Source organism: Canis aureus, chromosome 35 (genome assembly GCF_053574225.1).
Source record: "Canis aureus isolate CA01 chromosome 35, VMU_Caureus_v.1.0, whole genome shotgun sequence".
In the NCBI taxonomy this organism is placed as follows: Eukaryota; Metazoa; Chordata; class Mammalia; order Carnivora; family Canidae; genus Canis; species Canis aureus.
In genome coordinates, this window is record NC_135645.1 from 19,520,792 (window position 1) to 19,537,154 (window position 16,363).

The following is a 16,363-nucleotide window of genomic DNA, read 5'->3' on the forward strand; positions in this document are numbered from 1 at the left end:
TTGAGATCCAAAGAATCTGCAACAAGCTCCCACAGCTGGAAAATAAACACATAGGGTTTCTCCTGGCAACACACTTTTCCTCAACTCCCAAGGACATTGTGCACGTGCTGCTTCCTGAAGATAATGCTGTTTTTCTTATTTGCTGTTTAATGTTAATTACTTTTGTTCTTCAGAATTGCCCACAATACATTTTTGGAATCCAGTGAATACATTAGTCTCTTAGAGTATCCACTTCTTCCAACTTGTCCTTCAATATTACAAAGCTGAAAGCAGCTATAAAACAAATGCTGCTAAATGATTTATTTCTCATCCGCTGAAATATACCTTTTTAACAAACAGGAGGAAATTATTCAAAGAATTTAATGCAGTCAAGCAGAGGATTCTAAATCTATACATAGAATTTCAAGTCCTTGTAAATAGGTCAATGACATTGGCTGAGTACGCAGAGATGCTTAGTACTATAATAGGAACCTAAAGTATATAGTTGAGATTAGACCTGACTTATGCCCTGAGAATTTTATAATCTTTCAAAAGAGATGAGAAAGGTTGGCATTCAATGAATATGAATGCATACAAAGAAATATTCTGACAGAAACTGATAAGGAAGGGATTGTGCAGATCAAAGAATGAGCCGTAGTTAATTGAGGGAAATTTCCCTTGAGAGGCTTTCCTGAAATGGGCTCTGAACTTCAATTTAAAGTGAGGGATATGGTTTGGAGGACAGGAATGTTGAGACTGTTCCTCGTATATGTGATAAATTAAATGAAAGCTCTAAGAACTGGATAGAATGGAATGCAATGGCTGGAAAAAGAAAAAAAAAAAAGAAAGAAAGCTCCTAGATGTCTCTAATAGCTGTGAAAAGGGACAGATTACATCTTGTTCGGCATTTTTTTCTTTCAAATTAGCAATTTACTGACAGTTTTCTGAATTAAATGCTTTATGTGAATATTGATCGATGGAAAAACATGTTTCTCTGATGATAAAAATGCTTTTCTCCTATTTTAAAAGTTAAGTAGCCCTTAGGTATGAAATATTCTTATACCCCTCTTGTTATAAATATTGTTACTCCTTATTGGATTGTTCTAAAATTGGCCCCCTGTAGCAGACGTGTTTGCTTACCCTCATCAAGTAAGTACCCATGTGCTTTTCCATATTTATCAGCCCCCTTGCAGGTAAATGGGGACCATTTGAAGGTTCTAGATGAGTCAGCTGTGTACAGCACTTTCCTGCCGAGGTATGTAAGAGTCAGTGTGTTCCCTGAAGTTCTCTCTCCACCAACTCATCATCTGGGAAGCTGATGACACCAAAGTGGAATGAATCTCTGGGTCACTACTGGATAAGAGCTGCCTGGAAGTGTCATCACACAGTAGTAAACTTGATTTGGTTCTGCTAACCAAGATTTGGGTTCCTTACCCTGGTGTATCCTAAGCTAATCTCACTAATGTACCCTACCAGCTTTTTGTCTGAGTACTTTTTTTTTTTTTTTTTTTTTTTTTTTTTAAAGAGGGGATGAATTTCAGGAAAGTGGTGGCAACAGGGGAAGAGGGAATAGCAATGTATAATTACAACTGAAGACTCATGTTCCAGCTACACAAGTGCCTGCTTTTTTTTAAACACAGCTTAGCTAGAATAAGGCAAGACCTCGCTTTTGGGTCTCTAAAGAAGGTTTTATTCATTCATAATACTGTACTTTGGCAACAGAGTCAACTTACCTCTTTTGCACATTAGCCAAATTGCTCTCAATTCTTCTATTTATTTGTATTAGTCTTCTAATAAATGAAGACTAAGGCCCTTGCCTGTTTGTTGAAATTCAGCTAAGAGTTATCTTTAGCCCAATAACTCAAATATGTTTGGAGACTTGTCCAACTTGTCCTTACTGTTGTTAGAACATTTGTGAGGAAATTGAGTTTCACTAAGAATGAGAGGATATACTTTTACAGGGGCTAATCAGAGTCTAATGTAATTGAAACAAATAAATTAACTTTTAAGTGAAATCAATTTCATTAAGCTACTGCCATCGTGGTCCTTCACCTTGTATGTCTATCCCTGGCCCACATTTGAAAAGCAAAACTGGTGTTGTCATTGTGACTTGGCTCAGTTCCAGGTTCTAAGAGCTTCTTGTTCAGGAGGTAGCAGCCAACAGTCTTCTTTGCATTAATGGCATTTTGTTTTTTAATTTGGGAGAAAGCAAGGCCTTTCTTAACTTTCATTCCATTCTTTCATGATAATAATGATAGATACAAAATAGAGTCAGACAAAATTTCACAGTGATCATCCTTATTAAAAAAAAAAATTAAAAAATTAAAAAAAAACCAAATTTCATTAAAAGAGCCTTTGCCTTTTAAAAAAATGTAGCCCATCTGACTCTCACTTTCCCATTTTTGTAATAGATTGACTTTATCATCAAAGATGTTTTAGAAATAAAAATATAATATTTGTATTTTTATAATAAGGGACATTATTTTTAAAGACCATTCCTTTCTTTTTTTTTTTTTTTAAGACCATTCCTAATGAGCGACATGTTGATACTTTGTGTGGGCAGAAACATGTATCTGAAAATATTAATTACAAATCAAAATTTACAAACCAGAGCAAATATACAGGAAAATGGTGAACTATAATCAAATAATCAAAATATTTTCAGTTAAACAGAAGTTTTGATTTTCCCTAAGGTAGAAGTATTTATACTTCTGCATAATCTTCAAAATATGTGTGCTAGACACATAATGAATTTTAGCAATGTATTTTATGGTTTGGCCATACCTGAAGGGTGGTGAATGTATATTTATAAATTCCTACTGCCTGGAATGTAGCTGAGAACTAGGAAATAAGCAAAGTATAAAATAATTTACTCATATTTCCACAGGTTGTCTGGTTTCTCAGACAGCAGATGAAGTGAATTCAAATGGATGGGAGGACACATTTGTAAGGCTTGCAGAACCAGCAAACACATGGCAGTGACTTTGGATCTAGAAAAACCCAAGTTACCCCTTACCAGCTGGGTAAATGTAGTGAAGTCATGTAATCTCTATGAGATTCAATTTCTTACTCTGTACAGTGAAAATAATCACATTTAACTTACAGGATATTGTGGAAATTAGATTTAATAATATCCACACTATGTGATATAGAACATCAGACTCATACTGTCTCTAAAAATGGTAGGGTCACCTCATATATTTATTCTCCAGATTTAAATAGAACCAACTCTATGCCAAAAACATGCTCATTCACAGACGGATGAGAGTCTAGGAGCGGATCACTGTGGGACACGTAACTGCTCACTGACACGCAGTCCTCTTTACTTGCATCACTGGGAAAAGTGCTGCCTGAACCCCCTGAAGATCACCTAGCCAATTCTGACTTCTATAGGCATTTCCTTTCATAACAACAAGAAGGGGCAGTAGAGAGAGAGGGGGAAAAAGGGGGGGGATTCAAAAATTCAAAAACCAAGCAATATGATATTATTCAGTGAAGGGAAAAATATCCTAATGTTTCCCAGCCTCCATGAGACTCTGGCTTTATTTGGGGACCAACATAATAATTTTGAATCATCAAAGTGATTAAGAAATAACACAGAGATATTAATAAACTATTTCATCATTAAAAAAAACACATCCTAAAATTTTAGAATATAAAATGTCTAGTAAAGAGTTAAGTTTCAGTTATGCATAATATCATCTTATGTGGAATGACCCCATTTCCCCTTGGTAACAAAGCACATACTTTTATATTTAGCAACATTAGGGACGACTCTATGATAAGGTACTGGGCTAAGTCCTAGAGGAGAGAGAGGTAATGGAGACATTATTGTGTTCTCAAGTCCTTTTAACAAGTTTTCTCTCTGAAAATGTCATGTATCACCTTAGGAGTCTTTGCATCTTCTTACAATACACCCACCCCCAACCACTTGCTATCTGGCAAGTTAACAAAATGTCCTAATAAGGAAAGGCTACCACTTTCCTTATCAGTACTTTGGGTTCCTTTTAGTAAATAAACAGTACTGAGTCTTAAAAAGATGTAAATTCAGACTCGTCTATCACAGAAGTGACACAGCACAACCTTCTGAGGCAGTTCCAAACACAGCATTGTTCTTTTATTTTGGGGAAAATGCATCAGGTCTCAGTTTATATCATCATTTTTCCATTAAAAGCTAATGAAATCTGGAATTAGAACATCACCAGAGGAGCCTATTATCAACCAAAAATAGAAATTATTTTCAATTGGCTGCTACTGGTGTGTTGATAGTCTTGCTGTACCTGAAGGGTGAAGCACAAGCTGAGTGTGCTTTTAAAACTTTCTGTAATTTCAAGTAGTGCTATGTTCCTGTTGAAGTTCGCCACACACTGATAGGAAAAAACAATAGATGGAGAATTAAGAGAAAATGTGTAGCTCTAATTTATTATGTTATCTCAGTAATTCCAGGTTGTAGGGCAGACGGACTAATGATTTTCCTCTTTTGAAGGACAGAGATTTCTTTCAAGTCTCTTTCACTTTGTAATGCTGGGCTGAGACAAGTGCAGAAGCTTGAAGGAGGGTTTTTTTTTTTTTTTTTAATTCACTGAGGAAAAAAGCTGTGTCAGATTCCCTTCCTATCACCCAGTTCCCTCAGGGGCTTCGTATATGGCAAGTTTTCTACAGAATTTCATCCCACCGTTTGCTTTTGTAGACACAGACACTTCATGGAAATTTCTGAATGAGAAAAAACATTGCAGCACAGCAAGATTGGTTAGCCATAAAGGTAAGTCCTTAATTTAATATGCCAACATGGTTAAAGCGGAGGTGTCTCCCATTGAGAAGTGACTGTGCTCATTTCAAAATAAATCTTAAAAAGTGGTAGGTAGTCTAGATCACATGTAGAGAAAATCTTCTGATTTTTAATGAAAGTTCTTTGATATTAATACCAAAGCTTGACAAAAAGATAAAAAAAAAAGAATAAAAGAAAAAGCAAGTAAAAAAAATTCCAACTGAAAATCAGCAAACAGAATATAAAAGCAGAGTGAAGAATAATAGACTATTGGCCAAGTGTATGTGGAGTGGTTCAATATTAAAACCTCTTGATTTAATTTAAAATATTAATAGAATAAGGAAAACTGATCCTCTACAGATGATGAAAAGTTATTTGATGAAATATGACATCCCTTCTTTATTTAAACTATTAGAAACATTTTGATTGTGCTAGGTAACAAAATGGCATGGATTTTACCACTCATCCTATTTCACTTGGTTTCCTAATTACTAGGAGCTAAAATTAAGCAAAAGGGGGAAAAGGTGTGAAAATAGGAAAAGTGGATGGGTCCTGGTTGGCTCAGTTGTGAAGTGTCTGCCTCCCACTCAGGTCATGATCCTGGGGTCCTGGGATCGAGTCCTATGCTGGGCTCCCTGCTCAGTGGGGAGTCTGCTTCTCCTTCTCCCTCTGCCTCTCCCCCTACTTGTATTGTCTCTCTCTCAAGTAAATAAAAACTTTTTAAAAAGTGGAGATAAAATTACTTAGATAAAATTACTTATTTTAGATAATTGTTTACTTAGAAGAAAAAATAACCAATTGTTATTAGTGGTAAAAGAAGTGGTTGGGGAAAAATTAATGTACACGATCAAATAGTTGTAAATACTGAGAAAACCTCTTAAATTATATGTTAAAAGAAAAGATTCATATATAATAACAATAAAAAAAGGTGAAATATCTATGACTAAACTTAGAAATGCATGGGATCTATGAAGACAATATTAAGATACAAGTGAAGGACATATGCTATTTTAACACATAGAAATTCATACCATGTTCTAGGATTGGAAACTTAAACAGTATTAAAATGTTAATAACTCCTGAAATAATTTATATATGTCAAGCCAGCCCTCTTCCAGTCAAGGCCTTCTATTTTAAGATAGAAGTGGAAGGCCCCACTTCCTCCAATAAAAATTTAAAAATATGTTTTTTAAGTTACACATACTTTATACTTTACTGAATATAAAAGCAATTATGAAAAAAACTAGATCACACTATAAAGCAGTTAAAATTAAAGCAGAGCAGTACTTGGGTGGAAATAAACAGATCAGTGGAATAAAATAGAAAATACAAAAATAGATTAAATATAGGGGACTACTAGATACCAATCTAGAAAAAAATACATAAAATAAATTCCAGATATATCAGAAATTTAAACATCCAAAAAATGAAACATAAGAGTAATAGAATAAATATTGGAAGGTTTTAGTTTTTTTTATCTGTTTTTAAGATTTTGTTTATTTATTCATGAGAGACACACAGAGAGAGGCAGAGACTTAAGCAGAGGGACAAGCAGTCTCCCTGCAAGGAGCTCAATGTGGGACTCAATCCCAGGATGCCAGGATCACGCCCTGAGCTCAAGGCAGACGCTCAACCCCTGAGCCACCCAGGTGTCCCAATGTGTAGATATTTTTTAAAAAGCCAAATTTGAGACAAGGCACTGTGTGTGTATATATATTTATTTATTTGCCTACACACACATGCATATATGTCTATATGTATGTATAAATATCCATAAACTATCCTCTGAAATTTAGGGGAACCGGATGGCTGAGGGATCTGGGTGGGAAGAATAGTTGTTTTCCTTGTGCATTCCTTTGCACATTTTGAATTTTTACCAGATGCATATATTACTTATTCCAAAAAATAGAGGAAAACAAATATGTTATGGTGAAAAGCCATCCTATGACAATTAACAAAGGAATCAAGGAAAATTTTAGTCTTGTTAACTAGCTTTCAGCAGGGACAACAGCTTTTCAACTGCTTTTCTGATTAAAGGTTAAGTTTCTTGAAAAGTAGAACCACGTTACCCACTTTTTCTCTTCTTACCATGGCAGGACCCCAGGTCAGACCCTGCTTCTCCCTCTGCCTGTGTCTCTGCCTCTCTCTCTGTGTGTCTCTCATGAATAAATTTTAAAAATCTTTAAAAAAAAGAGAGAGAGGAGGAATACAAATTTTACTATGCTGTTGAGTATTATTGTTGTTATTATTACTTGGTCCACCGAGGAAGAAACTCAGCTCTTTTCTTGATTTACAAATAAAGTGAATTCGGAATCAATCTGGTGACAGATAGAAGAAGGTGTTATCTCAAAGGAAAGTGAATGAGTGAAAGTAGTACCTGCTGTCAATTTTTTTTTTTTTTTGTACCTGCTGTTTAGAAGGAAGTAGTATTTATCCCTCTCTGTTCGTCTGACACAAATACTAGTCACTTTTGGCTACCGTCCCCGGGGGGAATGGGGCTTCCTACTTAAATGGCTTGTGAGTTTTCTCAAAGTCAAAACACATGTTTCCCTTTTTTTTTTTTTTTTTTTAACTTTAATGCCTGGTCCTTGAGTCCTTATGCTGAGCTTTCACTCCCACAGCCACGTTGGAGATGCTCTGGACAGGTGGCTGGCTCTTCCAGACCTTTGGAATAGAAGGGCTTGACTGGAGGAAGACTGGCAGCGGTTTGGCTTTACCACCCTTTGCTTCCTGAGGCTGGGCAGATAAGGAGCTATCAGCGTGGGCACGGGGCTGCAGCAGCAGATCCGATGGAAGCAGAGATTGCAGTAAATTAAGAATTTGTTATCACTTACAGCAGGCTGTCCTCTTTGCAGGGCTTCTGGGCAAAGTCACAAGCTAATTGAGGGCAATTCTTGTTCCAATAATACTGAATATTTATATTTCTGAGGCTAAAAGGACAACTGAAAGATAAGGCATGCGTTGTTTTGCAAAGTTTCCTGGGTGAAATGTGAAACTGGGCCCCCCGCACATGGAGGGCAAGGACATATGGAAGAAGGAGGCGGCCTCTCCAGGTAGCCAGGTGGCAGGTTTAATAAGCAAGGGAACTTACCTATGAGGCCTGTCTTGGGCGGTCGAAAAATGAGTGGGCCTCTGCACCCACCTGCCAGAAACTGAAAGTTTATATAGAGAGGCCCTACCTGGGTGAAGTCACATTATAGTCCAGATGATCACAGCCACATATTTGTCTGTCACAGCCATACCCTTGAAAATGGCTCTGGGGGTCCCATCAGTATGTAGAAGGTACATTCCAAGGACGCAGAGGAGGCCAGGAGCCCAGCTTATGGGTAACCTCCAATCCTGTCCTCAATGACCTCCTCCATTTGGAGTAGGTCACCCTCCATGAGAGGGTGACATTTCACCCTCACTTCACCCCTCATGAGACTGGCTCCCATAATCATACAGGCCCCAGGTTTCCTGCAATGTGCCCTGAGCAGCCAGGAAGGGGTTTCATTAGCATGGAGGTGGCTCCTTTGGCAGTATTCTGGTTGTAATGGAAGATACCACAGCAACAGTATGGGCGCCTGCAAGAGAAACAACAGGTAAGGTGATGATTCCCAAAACAAGTAGCAAGTCTTTCAGCCAAGAGCCCCATGATCCAAACCACCGATTTGCATCCCCTCAGGGGAAGTGTTTCCTTGTGTCCTCGTGTAGCTTACTAAAGATGATACATTATCTGACTCCAAGTATGAACACATGGCCTTCTGTTTGGATAATAGCAAAGGTGCCCCCTCGTGAGGCAGTCATAATGTCCAAGGCCATTATGTTTCAGAGAACAGTTTTTCTCATTAGAGACATTTCAGTCTTCAGTAAAGACAAGTTTTGCTGGCTATCATTTAATGCTTTGGGGGTGAATTTAGTAAGGGTTTCTTTGTGTGCTAAAAAGTCCTCTGCCAATGGAGGGGACAAAGACAGTGAATGACCAAATGATCCTGCCAGTGGAAAACAGAATGTGCCCATTTGGCTTCAAGGAGAGAGAGGTTGGCAATTTTTTGTTACCATGGGGCACTTCTGGAAGGCAGAGTATGTGGTAATGTTGCTCATTTTCTCTGCCTCCTGCCTGGTAGAGAAATGCCATTTCCTTCCATAACCCATACCCACACTAACCATGCCTGAATGCCTTTTTGCTGGAACTTGGCAGCTATATCAATAATGTCAGTGGAAGCATATGCTCTCACCATGAGCATTTCTACTCCAAATTGGTGGATGGCCGTTTTAATAAGGGAATTTACTTAGAAGGTTTGTCTTGAGCAGCCACAGGATGAATAGATCTCCGCACCGTGGAGAGGGTTGATAGATCCAGCTACATGCCAAGTAGGCAGAGTAAGTGACCATCAAGAGCTGTTCTGATCCACTCATAGGCTAGCCAATGACTCACATTGCCCATTTGGGGGATTTAGTAGATTAAAGCTTTAACCTGTAAAGTATAGATTCTTTTCCCCTATCGGGACAATCCTTAAATTATTCACAGACATTTCCTTATTAGAGTGAGTGTGTTTCAGATTTTTCCTGAGAACCAGTTTTTAAAACTTTAGGGCTCTTAAATATTTTAATATTGTCCTTGCCTCTATCATTCTTCATTGTAAGGTATGTGTTTAATTATTTGTTTTTCCTATTAGACTAAAGCTCCATGAAGGCAGGGACTTTGTTTATCTTCAATAGGACTTTATTCTAGTGCCTAATACAATGTCTGGCACATAATAAAAATCTCAGTATTTGTTATATTGAACTGAATTTCGTTAGATAGAATTGCATAAGAGGTTATTCCTTGTTGAGAATAAATTCCTTTCTTCTTTTAAGGAAGGAAAAAGGCAGAATTGAGAGCTAACCTTATTAAAGACAGGCTTCACTTACTGGAAATCATGAAAAGCTTGACTCACCTTGAACGTTATTTAATGATCCTTCTATTTTTACAGGTAAGCTAACATTCAGGGATTTGACCAAATGTCCACAAATACTAATTGGCAAAACTGGAACAAGGGCCCAGGTCTCCAGCCCAACAGTCTGGCATTTGTTCCACCACAATTTGTCTTTCTTTTGTTTCAAGATGTTGGAAGGGAATATGGAAGCACTAGCAGCATGGCCATAGAGGGGATTCAGCAGGCTTTGGCAGGCACACCTAATCTGGTAAACATTGGCTTATTAGTGACAGGCTTTTATGAACATCTTACCAACAAATGGCCTCTAAACTGCAGCTGTCCTCTATTTACTGGGAAAATTGGTTCCAATGGCTAGACAGAAGGGTGCTGTACTCTTCTATCTATAGAACTGGTGTCAACAAGAAAACTTTTGGGGGATCTCCTTGAAGAATTATGGCATCTCTGACACCTTTTAGGTGGTAGGGTTCTTATTTTCCAACTTTCTTTTCCACCTTTTTGCTTCCTGTTGTTGTTGACATTTCACTGAAACCTGCTGATGATCCCATCAACATGGTAAATTTGCTTAATTTGCTAATTTGAAGTTGGTTGAAATGTATTTATTAATGCCATGCCCTCTTCGCTTTAAAGAGTAGCATGCAGTTCATAGATAAATTGGCAGGAGAGCTTCTTCAAAAATTTTTTTTAATTTTTATTTATTTATGATAGTCACACAGAGAGAGAGAGAGAGGCAGAGACACAGGCAGAGGAGAAGTAGGCTCCATGCACCGGGAGCCCGACGTGGGATTCGATCCCCGGTCTCCAGGATCGCGCCCTGGGCCAAAGGCAGGCGCTAAACCGCTGCGCCACCCAGGGATCCCAGCTTCTTCAAAATTTAAATTATCAAGCTGGCAATGTACCACCAACCATGGCAGGGGCACCTGAATGGCTCAGTTATATGTCTGGTTTGGCTCAGGTCATGATACCAGGGCCCAGAGATGGAACACACATCAGGCTCCTTGCTCAGTGGAGAGCCTGTTTCTTCCTCTCCCTTTGCCTGCTGCTCCCCCTGATTGTTCTTTTTTTCTTTTTCTTTTTCTTTTTTTTTTTAGATTTTATTTATTTATTCATGAGAGACACAGAGAGTGGCAGAGACATAGGCAGAGGGAGAAGCAGGCCCCATCCAGGGAGCCCGATGCAGGACTCGATCCCAGAACTCCAGGATCACGCTCTGAGCTGAAGGCAGACGCTCAACCACCGAGCCACCCAGGTGTCCCTCCCCCTGCTTGTTCTCTCTGTCAAATAAATAAATAAAATCTTAAAAAATAAAAACCGTGGCAATCTGTTACTGCTGAATGTAAGATAAGAGCCATTGGAAAATATGAACTATGTTTTAGTAACCTTGCTTGTTAAAAACAATCCTGCCTGCAAATCTAAAGATAAACTGCACATAAGCACTATATTCTGGTTGATAAAGTTGTTTTCCATAAGGGTAAAAGTAAACAGTTCTAATACTGCTATGCTTGCATACTAGAACTGATCATTTAAGTAAGTGGATACAGATGATAGGAGCCACGTTTGTCATTGCTGAAGTGGCAGTTTACAGAAGGGCAGGGACAGGAGGGTAAAATGATCCATGTGGCAGTGGTTTAGAATTGGAGGTATCAGTGTGGACTTTTGTTTAGTTTAAGGCAGACACATGTATTTACATCTAGGAATGTATATAAATATGCATATATACATGGGATTTTATGCACACATATATCCCTTTGCTCTGTCAGCAGAAAGGGCTTAAAATAAACAACATCCTAGTAGAAATAAGCAGACCCAGCGCCCAGAACTTGACTTCTAATATTATTTTTCGATGAAAAAAAAAAAATCAAACCCCAAGAAAACAAAAAAACTAGACTCTTTGGGGAAATGTCTGAAATGTCTGATTTTAAGACTAGAGGATTAAATATACAAAATAATCCTGGAGCATTCTATAGTCCAAAAAAGTAAGAAGGTGCTCAAAAACAAACAATAACAATAACTGATGAGCCAACAACATTGATGAAGATACATAGAAGGAACATGAGAGGAAACTGAAAGTGTTTACAATGGTCAAAACTAGAACAATTTGAGCCACAAAATTAATAAAATAGTGTTGAACCGTAGCGAAATATAAAATAAGTATTCGTGATCCATACTGATAGAAATATATGGTTGAATAAACGAATACATGGTGGAGAAGGGATGAATTTCTCATTCAGAAGAATCCCAGATACGTTACATAGATAGTCCACTCTAAAGAAGAGAAATTGTAGCTCCCCACTCCTCAAGTAAGGAATGCAGTTAGTGACCTTCTTTCAAAGAAGCAGCATGGAAAGGGAGAAAAATGAGTGACTTCACAGTGGAGAAACTTGACAGATAGTACCTAAGCCAGATGACCAAGGGCAAATTCAATGATGACTTATGTTGATAGTATGTACCTTGGAGTGATGTGATGAAAATGGTACTTTAGTTCTGTGACCTTTCTCCCCAAAACCCATAATACCGGTCTGAACTTGAGAAAAGTATCAGACAAATCCCAGTAGAGGAACATTGTGCAAAATATCCGACAGATACTCCTCCAAACTGTCAAGGACATCAAAATCAAGAAAATTCAACAACTCTCCAGCCAAGAGAAGCCTAAGGGAACATGGCAATTAAATGTAATGTGATATCCTGGATGGGATCCTGGAAAAGCAAAAAAAAATTAGGTAAAAACTAAGGAAATCTAAATAACATATGGATGTTAGTTAATAATAATGTAATAGTATTGGTATGTTAATTGTAATAAATGTATTATACTAATGTAAGTTGTTAATGGTAAGGAAATTGGGTGTGTAATATATCAGGGTATGTAGGGATATTTTGTCCTATCTTCTTAGTCACTCTGTAAATCTAAAAATGTTCTAAAAAATCGTTTTTCTAAAAAGCAGATAGTCTTTTTTTACACTTAATGTAAACATGTTTCTGCCAGCATGTGCTGTTTCTCAAGACTTCTCATTTCTGCTATTTATTAAGATTTAACCATGCTATAGCTGCCTTCAAGTATTTGAAAGCCTATCATGTGAAAGAGAAAATAAACATTTTCTGCTTTAGATGGCAGTAGTAAGACCATGTAAAAATCAATAGCAAGGCCATACCAGCTCCCTAATATGGAATATTTTTGCAGTTCCAACAATGGAAAATGCTGACTCATGGAGTAGTAAACTTTCTTTCCGTTCAGGCAGAGACTGTCTGATACCATCCATCAAGTATTCTTTGGTGGAAATCTATTCACTGGGTAGTTAGATTATAAAACCTCAAGGATTCTTCTAGCTCTTTTCTAAATGTCTGAGGACGGTTGCCCAATTCTCCATGGAGTCAAAGCGTAGACAATATACCAATGTGAATCTGGACTCACAGCCAAGAGGTTAAGGCTTTTCTGTCTATTGACCACAATTCTAAGTTTAGCTGATTGCTCAAAACCTACCAGCTGCACTAGTCATCCAATAAAAGGAAAGTAAATTAGCCTCGTAAGCTATGCTCTTTTTGAGCTGTGCCATTTGGTATGTTCCCTCCTTGAAGTCTTAAAGAGTCATATGATCCAACTCAGTGCTTTAGCAGTGTTATGATTACCCTATGACACCAATTCTAGCCTTGCAAATCTAAATGCCACAATCCCACAGTTTGGCTCAAACACTCTGTAGTTAGGATTCCAATGATTGCTAGTGAAGTGAGAGACTTTGCAAATGGGAGTGTGGTGAGATGGGGGTGGATGGGTGTGCGGAACGAGAGTTTTGTATTTCAATCTCATTTTGTGAGGCCAGCTCTCCCTTTTAATGATAGGAGCAGGAAAATTCTTTTGAGGGCAGAGTAAACCAATCCTTTTTTGGTGTCACAGATTCTTTGGGGGAAAAAGGGGGAATTCCTATTGAGACAGTTTCCAGAGACAATACTAAAAATCTCTTATTTTCCCCATCCCATCCAAAAACAAAAAAGAAAAAAAAAATCTCTCCTTGATCTAACCAGTGTTTTCAAACTTGTTTAGTTTACAGCATACTTAAAAAATGATTTTTTTTTTTTTTGTATCCACACTATAGTAAACATAGAAGGTGCTGGAAAACAAAGGCACAGGCCTGGTTTCTAGTTATTGTATTTAACACAAGTGCTAGGAGATCAATATCTCAGCCTATGTGTTGGGAAGATAATTTCTTTCTTTCTTTCTTTCTTTCTTTCTTTCTTTCTTTCTTTCTTTCTTTCTTCTTTCTTTCTTTCTTTCTTTCTTTCTTCTTTCTTTCTTTCTCTTTCTTTCTTTCTTTCTTTCTTTCTTTCTTTCTTTCTTTCTTTCTTTCTTTTTTAAAGATTTTATTTACTTATTCATGAGAGAAAAAATAGGCAGAGACATAGGTAGAGGGAGAAGCCGGCTCCATGCAGAAAGCCCAATGCGGGGCTCGATCGCAGGACCCGGGATCACACCCTGGGCCGAAGACAGATGCTCAACCACTGAGCCACCCAGGTGTCCCAGGAAGATAATTTCTTAAACAAACAACCCAATACTAACTTTTTATTACACAAATAACTCATGCTAATTACAGAAGCTCAATATTGTGAAATGGACATTTGCAGATCACACACGGTTAAATAAAAGAAACTTCTTACGGCCCATCCTCATATAAAGTATGAAATCTCCAGAAATGCACAGAGAAGAAAGTAAAATAAATGTAGTCGAATCCTTGTTACTGAGGAGTCCGATATAGCGTATTGATGCATTACATACATATGCTGAGTTTTTTTCCATTTGCATGTATATAATACTTTACATAATTTAAATCACATCACAGTACATAATTTTTATAATCTGCTATATTTCCTTATTATTTAATGAATATTTCCCCAAATCATTAAGTATTCTACAGCATGATTTGCAATGACTCCTGGTATTTCCTCACATGAATAAACAAATTAATTTAATTTAAGCAATCTTCTGTGGTCAAGTATTTAATTGCCCCAATATTTTGCTATTAAAACTTATGCTTCCATATAAATGTTTATAAGGGGGATTTTTGCACATAGCCCTGATCACGCTCCAAATGTTGCTGAGTCAAAGCACACGCACATTTTCAGACATTAGATACTTTGCCAAATCACCTCCCCGAAGGCTGTATCCACCAGGAGCAGGTAAACGTACATCCTCTCATTAACATTCCACATTATTGTTTTAAATATCACCTAGTCATATATGTCTTATCTGGATTTCTCAGGAGAATTTCAGGGTCCTTGAAGTCCTGTTACGCTTGACATTTCTGGTGAACTTTCCACTAGAATTTTAGGGATAAAATAACTCAGCAGCCTGCTTGGTGTTTCCCCTTCCTTTTTCAAAGATCCCAGCCCACCCCAGAGATAGATTGCTGTGGGCTACAAATGTCACAGAGGACAGCCAAGGAGCTTTGTGCTTGAAATTTCACATCTTGTGTTCAATAATGAAGTGGAGCAGAGGTCCTACCAAGTGAATGATGGTCCCTTCATTATTAGAAAAAAATTCATTGCCTCTTCCCAGCTGCTGCCTCATTCTATCCTTGGTAAGTTAGAACAGATGCCGGGTGGTCCCTGGCTTCAGGTGGGAAGGGGCAGTAGTTAAAAATAGACAAAGGAAAGACTGTTGAAATGTTGAGGAAATAGGTAATCCTTCAAAACAAAACAAAACAAAACAAAACAAAACCAAAACCTACTCAGCTAAAGCATCTGAAGAACCGTGAGTTTTTTCTACTCCAGGGGCCAGTACTTGGCTGATGTGTAAAACACATGGAAGCAGTCTTCAGCTCAACAAGAGGATAAACCTTTTCTTAATTATTAAAGCTATCTAGCAATGAAAAAGGCTGATTCATGAAATAATGATCTTTTTTTTCAAAATGCCTTGGCAAAACTGATCACCCTCTAAACAGTCACATTGCACATACGTTATTAGTACTAATTATAGAAATGTATAATTTGATTTACACGATTCCTTCTATGACTAGACTATGATCTCTTTCTTGCTTATATTTGTTAATATTATAGGGAATGAATAATAGGATTTCAGAGTTCTGAGTTGGTCTCTTATCTGTTAGATATTCTTACCCAATTAGAAGTAGATTCTTTTGATTTAAGATTATAATAGCTCTGGATAATAATAAAGATTCATTTATAATTCACAGTGAATGAGTCCTGAAATCCTTTCTTGAGGGAAGGGGGTAAAATGAAATTGGTGCCTCTGGGCAAGAAACACAGGGAAGGATATAAAAGAAAAAATTGAGTCAGAGTGCTAAAGACAAAATCTGCTGACTATATAAGCTTTTGCTCTTGTTTTTGTTATTGTTGTTGGCTTTTTTTTAAGGGCCCTTTGGGAAGCAACTGACTTGCATGATTTAAAGCTGCTTTTTATTTTTAAAAATCTTGCCTCAGGGCAGTGATAATTTGGGGAAAAGCACCTTTTCTTGCCCTAGAGTCAACATGGTATGAAAGGTCATTCATTGAATCTGCCAAAGTTTCCTGCTTTTAAAAAGTTCAAATGAAACCATTTCAATAAAATAGTGGAAGTGAGAGTGCGGAGGAGGAAGGGATGGAGCGCAGGGTGTGGTTGAGATCCAAATGTTCCTGGCACTGGTAGAGTGAGCTTCTTTGAAATCAAGTATTCAGGCTTGCCAGCTGATCTCAATGCAGTGGCATCCTCTCT

At 37.6% G+C, this 16,363-nt stretch overlaps 1 long non-coding RNA gene across 1 annotated transcript; it reads left to right on the top strand.

Moving 5' to 3' along the window:
• The first annotated feature begins 4,036 nt into the window (after positions 1 to 4,036).
• Positions 4,037 to 10,919, top strand: LOC144305198 (uncharacterized). The gene is made up of 5 exons (XR_013372259.1): positions 4,037 to 4,119; positions 4,670 to 4,741; positions 7,369 to 7,554; positions 9,587 to 9,702; positions 10,755 to 10,919. It is a non-coding gene; the product is annotated as an uncharacterized LOC144305198 (long non-coding RNA).
• Positions 10,920 to 16,363: the final 5,444 nt, after the last annotated feature.